This window comes from Arachis hypogaea, chromosome 20, assembly GCF_003086295.3.
Source record: "Arachis hypogaea cultivar Tifrunner chromosome 20, arahy.Tifrunner.gnm2.J5K5, whole genome shotgun sequence".
Classification (NCBI taxonomy): Eukaryota; Viridiplantae; Streptophyta; class Magnoliopsida; order Fabales; family Fabaceae; genus Arachis; species Arachis hypogaea.
Genome location: NC_092055.1, coordinates 124,032,051 through 124,038,294, shown reverse-complemented (window position 1 = coordinate 124,038,294; position 6,244 = coordinate 124,032,051). Strand labels below are relative to the sequence as shown.

Here is a 6,244-nt window from a genome sequence, read left to right as displayed (position 1 = left end):
TCTTTCACGTATTAGCCTATGAGGGTGGTGAAGTGATTGTTATTGATTCACCAGTTTCATATAAGGGCGAATCTGAACTGCCATCTGAGAGCGAGACAAGCTCCTTTACTACTGATCCAATTGATTCACGTGCAGGTAACATGGCAGAACCTAGGAGAATTACTCTCCAGGAAGCTGGAGCCCCAGATTTCACACTGCAACCTTATCAAGTGCATCATCCAAATCTGGCTGCAGATTTTGAATTGAAGACTGCACTAATTCACTTGATGCCCAAGTTTCATGGCTTACCTGCTCAAGAGCCTATTAAGCACCTTAGGGATTTCCAGACAGCCTGTTCTACTATTAGGCGTAATGGTGCAGATAAAACTTCTATTCTGTTTACTGCCTCCCCGTTTTCTCTTGAGGAAAAGGCAAGAGAGTGGTACTACTCCCAACCTGAAGCGACTGTTACTAACTAGGATACACTCAGGAGAAAATTTTCGGAAAAATACTTTCCAGCTGAAGTCCCAGATAGATTGAAAAAAGAGATTTCCTGCATTGTTCAAGGTGACTCGGAGACTCTCTATGAATACTGGGAGCGTTTTAAGAACCTTTTAGACGTATGCCCCCATCACATGATTGACAGACTAGTGTTGATCAGCTACTTCACTCAAGGCATGAACCCCCAGGATAAGACTACACTGGATGGTGCTAGTAATGGTTCTATGAAAAAGTACAGAACCGCAGATGAAGCATGGCAACTGATCAGCGACTTAGCTGAGTCCACTAGGAATCACAGGCAGAGGTGCAGCCACTCAAAAGCTGTTGCAGAGGTTTCCTCTACCATTGAGACTACTGCTCTTACACAGAGTATATGTGAAATGACCAACCTATTGAAGCAAATGCAGTTGAACCAACAACAACAAGCTCAGCCTCACCCACCACAACAGAGCCAACAGTTAGTTTTCCAAAGAGTATGCGGAATCTGTGTTGATTATAGTCATTATACTGATGAATGTCCACAGCTCTAACAGGAAGACAACACTGTGGCAGCTACTCATAACTTCTATGACCGCCCGAATCAAGGATACAATCAACAAGGCGGCAATTACAACTAAGGTGGAAACCATAACCAAGGATGGCAGGATAACTCCAATCAAGGTTAGAGAGATAATTCTAACCATAATTGGAGGGACAACTATAACAAAGGAGCATAGATAACAATGGAAACCAGAGGTGGAATAACAACAACAGACAATAGAATCAGAACCAGCCTTACAGAGCACCTCACCTAAGACAATCTCAAGGATTCCAGCACAACCAACAACAGGCTCCTCAGATCACTTATTCCAATTCCTCATCAAATGACGAGATGCTCCGTTCTCTTGCACAAGGACAGCAAGACATGCAGACGCAGCTGAACTCTACTTTAAATAGTCTGACTGCCACTTTACAAGCTCTCGTCTCCCGGTTAAATTCATCACCTAATTCCACCAATCAACCTTCAAGCTCCAGTGGAATTCCTTCTCAACCCCTACCTAATCCCAAAGGTGGCATCAATGCCATCACTTTAAGGTCTGAAATCACATTGCAGGAGAGGAACCAGGAGGAGCCAAGCTCACCAGAACACGTCCCAGCTGAGGATGTGGTGGAAGTGGAAGATGCTGAAGAGGAAGAGGATGTACAAAATATAGTTGAAGAAGAAGCAGCTCAACCACAGAACGAAACACCAAAGGATGCAGAAGCTGCAAGTAACGCCCTTCCTATTTCATTCCCACAACTTGCAAGGAAGCCTAGAAAGTAAATGGAACTTGATCCCAAAATGGTAGAAATATTAAAAATGGTTGAGGTAACTGTTCTCCTTTTTTATGTTATTTAGCAGGTACCTAAATATGCAAAGTTTCTAAAGAATTTGTGCATACATAAAGATAAAATTAATGAATTAGAAACTATTCCTTTAGGTAGTTCTATATCTGCCTTAATGGGAGGTATACCTGAAAAATGTAGTGATCCAGGTCCATGTATAGTTAACTGTACCATTGGAGGTGTGATATTTTCTGACTGTATGTGTGATTTAGGAGCGTGTGTTAGTATAATGCCATTGTCTATATATGATACTTTGAGGCTCCCTCCCTTAAAAAGGTCGGCAGCTCGTTTTGTGTTAGCAGATAAAAGCATTATTACAGTGGTCGGAATTGCTGAAGATGTATTAGTGAGCATTAAGGGGCTCACATTTTCCATTGACTTCTATATCCTGAAAATGCCCCCTAATGACTCAGGAAGACCATCATCAATCCTGCTTGGAAGACCATTCCTGAAGACTTCGAAGTTTAAGCTGGATGCATTCTCAGGAACTTACTCCTTTGAGATAGATGGCAGAGCAGTGAGTTTCAGTTTAAATGAAGCTATGAAGCATCCTCCAAAAGAGAATTCTATCTTCCAATGCAACATCATTGATGAAACTGTAGCTGAGGTTCACCAAGAAGAAATGGAAGAGAAGTACATGGAGCAAGGTCCAAGTGTGGGGACACTTTCTGAAAACAATGAAGACCCTTTGCCATTATCACCAGCCCCGGATGACCCAGAACCTATCCAAGAGCCTAAATTAGAATTAAATCCCCTCCCTCCACACCTCAAGTATGCTTAAATTGAGGATAACCAGAAGTTCCCAGTTATCATTGCAAAGAAACTCACTTCCCAACAAGAAGAACAACTGCTCAGTGTGCTGAGAAAACATAAGAAAACAATTGGATAGAGCTTGGCGGATATAGTAGGCATCAGCCCTCAAGTTTGTGAGCACAGAATATTCTTAGAAGATGGAGCGAAGCCTGTCCGTCAGTCTCAAAGAAGATTGAATCCCACCATCTTAGAAGTTGTTAAGAAAGAAGTAACCAGACTACTTGAAGCAGATATCATTTACCCCATCTCAGACAGTGAATAGGTCAGTCCAGTACAAGTGGTGCCTAAGAAGTCTGGAGTCACAACAGTAAGAAATGAGCATGGAAAACTCCTGACAACTAGAGTGCAGAACTCATGGAGAGTTTGCATTGACTATAGGCGTCTCAACCAAGCCACTCGCAAGGATCACTACCCCTTACCATTCATTGATCATATGCTTGATCGCTTGTCAGGTAAATCCCATTATTGCTTTTTAGATGGCTATACAGGATATTTTCAAATTCATATAGCTCCTGAGGATCAGGAGAAGACTACTTTTACATGCCCCTTTGGAACTTATGCTTATAAAAGAATGCCTTTTGGCTTGTGTAATGCACTTGCTACTTTCCAAAGATGTATGATGAGTATCTTTTCAGATCTTATTGAGAACTGTATGGAAGTTTTTATGGATGATTTTATCGTATATGGTGATTCATTTAGCCTTTGCTTGGATAGTTTATCTAAAGTGTTAGACAGGTGTGTAAGTACAAACCTTGTGTTGAATTTTGAGAAATGTCACTTTATGGTAAAACAAGGAATTGTACTAAGACATGTTGTGTCTAATACTGGCATTTCTGTAGATCCAGCAAAGGTGGATGTTATTTCTAGTTTACCTTACCCCTCCTCTGTGAGGGAAGTCTGTTCGTTCCTTGGCCATGCAGGTTTTTACAAGAGGTTCATTAAGGACTTCAGTAAGGTAGCATTGCCTTTATCCAGATTGCTGCAGAAAGATATCGAGTTTGAGTTCAGTGAGGATTGTATGCAAGCATTTGAAAGATATCCTGACTCAAGCTCTAATTGTGAGAGGACCAGACTGGAGCCAGCCATTTGAAATTATGTGTGATGCTTCCAACCAAGCAGTAGGAGTAGCGCTGGCTCAGCGCGAAGGTAAGGATCCTTTTGTAATTGCTTATGCATCTAAGACTTTAGATGCTGCTCAATCTAATTATACTACTACTGAAAAAGAGCTTCTAGCTATTGTTTTTGCTCTGGATAAATTCTGAGCCTATTTACTTGGTACTAAGGTAGTAGTGTACTCAGATCATGCAGCTCTAAAATATTTACTAGCTAAAAAGGAGTCAAAACCAAGGCTAATACGTTGGATACTACTGCTGCAAGAATTTGATTTAGAAATTAAAGATAGGAGTGGTAACCAAAATTTAGTTGCAGACCACTTGAGTCGCCTTGAACACATTAAGAATGACTCCACTCCTATAAAAGATAATTTTTCATTTGATAGCTTACATGCAGTATCTGAAGTAGTTCCTTGGTATGCACCTGTAGCTAATTATCTAGTTAGCCACATTTTTCCTCCAAATTTCATTAAGCATCAAAGAGACAAGCTGAAAAGCGAGTCCAAATATTATATATGGGATGATCCATATTTATGGAGGTGTGGTGCTGACCAGGTAATTAGACGGTGTGTGCCTCAATCAGAATTCCAGTCCATTTTAGAGGCCTGCTACTCATCTGAGAGTGGAGGACATTTTGGCCCTCAAAGAACAACTAGAAAAATTCTAGACTGTGGATTCTGGTGGCCTACTCTTTTTAAAGACGCTGCTGAAATTTGTAAATCTTATTCCCCTTGCCAAAGGTTTGGTAATATATCCAAGAGAGATGAGATGCCTCAACAGATTATGTTTTTCTGTGAAATTTTTGATGTTTGGGGCATTGACTTCATGGGTCCATTTTCAAATTCTAATGGTTACTTTTATATACTGTTAGCTGTAGATTATGTTTCTAAATGGGTGGAAGCAATTCCTACCTGTACTGATGATGCTAACACTGTTGTTTCCTTTGTTAGAAACCATATTATTTGTCGCTTTAGATCACCACGAGCAATCGTGAGCGATCAAGACACTCACTTTTGTAACAGGAGACTAACAGGATTACTGAAGAAGCATGGGATAATTCACAAAGTAGTAATAGCTTACCATCCCCAGACCAATGGGCAAGCAGAAGTCTCTAACAGAGAGATTAAACGCATTTTGGAGAAGATAGTAAAACCTCACAGGAAAGACTGGAGTGCCAGGCTACAAGATGCACTCTAGGCATATAGAACAGCGTACAAGACACCCATTGGGATGAGCCCCTTCCGCTTAGTATACGGAAAGGCTTGCCACCTTCTAGTAGAGGTGGAACACAAGGCTTTCTGGGCTGTGAGAGAGTGCAACATGAACTATGAAGAAGCTGGTGCTGAAAGAAAGCTGCAACTAGCAGAACTGGAGAATCTTCGCCTAGAAGCATATGACAACTCCAGGAGATACAAAGAAAAGATGAAGGCTGTCCATGACAAGCATATAAAAAGGAGAGAATTCAGACCAGAGGAGTTAGTTCTTCTTTATAACTCCAGACTGAGGCTTATGCCAGGTAAATTGAGATCAAGATGGGAAGGTCTATACAGAGTAGAAAAGGCAGAGCCATACGGAGTTTTCCACCTGCGTCATCCTTCTAGCTCCAAATTTCTAAAGGTTAATGGACATCGCCTGAAGCTCTATCATGGTGAGAAGATGAAGGATCACAAAGAACTAGAGGTCTTCCTCTTGAAAGACCCACCAATAGAAGCAGAATGAGCCTGAAGAGCGTCCAACTTAAGGACGTAAAAGCAAAGTGCTAGGTGGGAGACAACCCACCATGGTATGATCGTTCAGTTTCAGTCTTAGTTTTATTTTACTTTATTCTATTTAATTTTTGTTAATGACTTTTCTCATAATCTCTGCATATAGTTGCATATAGCCTGCATTTGCATTTGCATATTGTATATATAAAAAAAATGCACGCGACGCGTAAGCGTCGCTGATGTGTCCGCGTCATATCTGCGTTTTAAAGAAAAGAGAATTGAACAGAAAGTCATGCGAAAGCGTGGCTGGAGGCGTGCCTTAGGCACAAACATGCCCACATGACTGCGTCGCTGACGCAGCCGCGTCATTTTGGAAAATAGCCTCCCACGCGTCCGCGTCACCCACGCAAACATGTGCCCCTAAAAATCGACGAAAAAGAGGTGTATGGCAGCAAGTTATGATGGAGCTGGGCTGGAATGATGCTGGAAGCACCAGCCCCATCATGCGACCGCGTACCCCACGCAGCCGTGTCGTCCTCAAAATATGGCCATTCACGCGATCGCGTCACCCACGCGAACGCGTCACCCTAAATTTTGGCAAAATGAGTTTGAAACAGAGAGTCGCGCAAACGCGAGACTGCTCTCGCGCCACTCACACAAATCAAGTCACGCGACTGCGTGCCCCACGCGTCCGCGTCACTTGAAAAACATCACACATCACGCGATCGCGTGACCCACGCATTCGCGTCACATACGGCGCACAGATTA

The 6,244-nt window shown here is 42.2% G+C and overlaps 1 non-coding gene across 1 annotated transcript; it reads right to left on the bottom strand.

Moving 5' to 3' along the window:
* Positions 1-512: 512 nt before the first annotated feature.
* LOC112787195 (small nucleolar RNA R71) lies at positions 513-616 on the bottom strand. The gene has a single exon (XR_003194622.1). It is a non-coding gene; the product is annotated as a small nucleolar RNA R71 (small nucleolar RNA).
* Between the last annotated feature and the right edge of the window lie 5,628 nt (positions 617-6,244).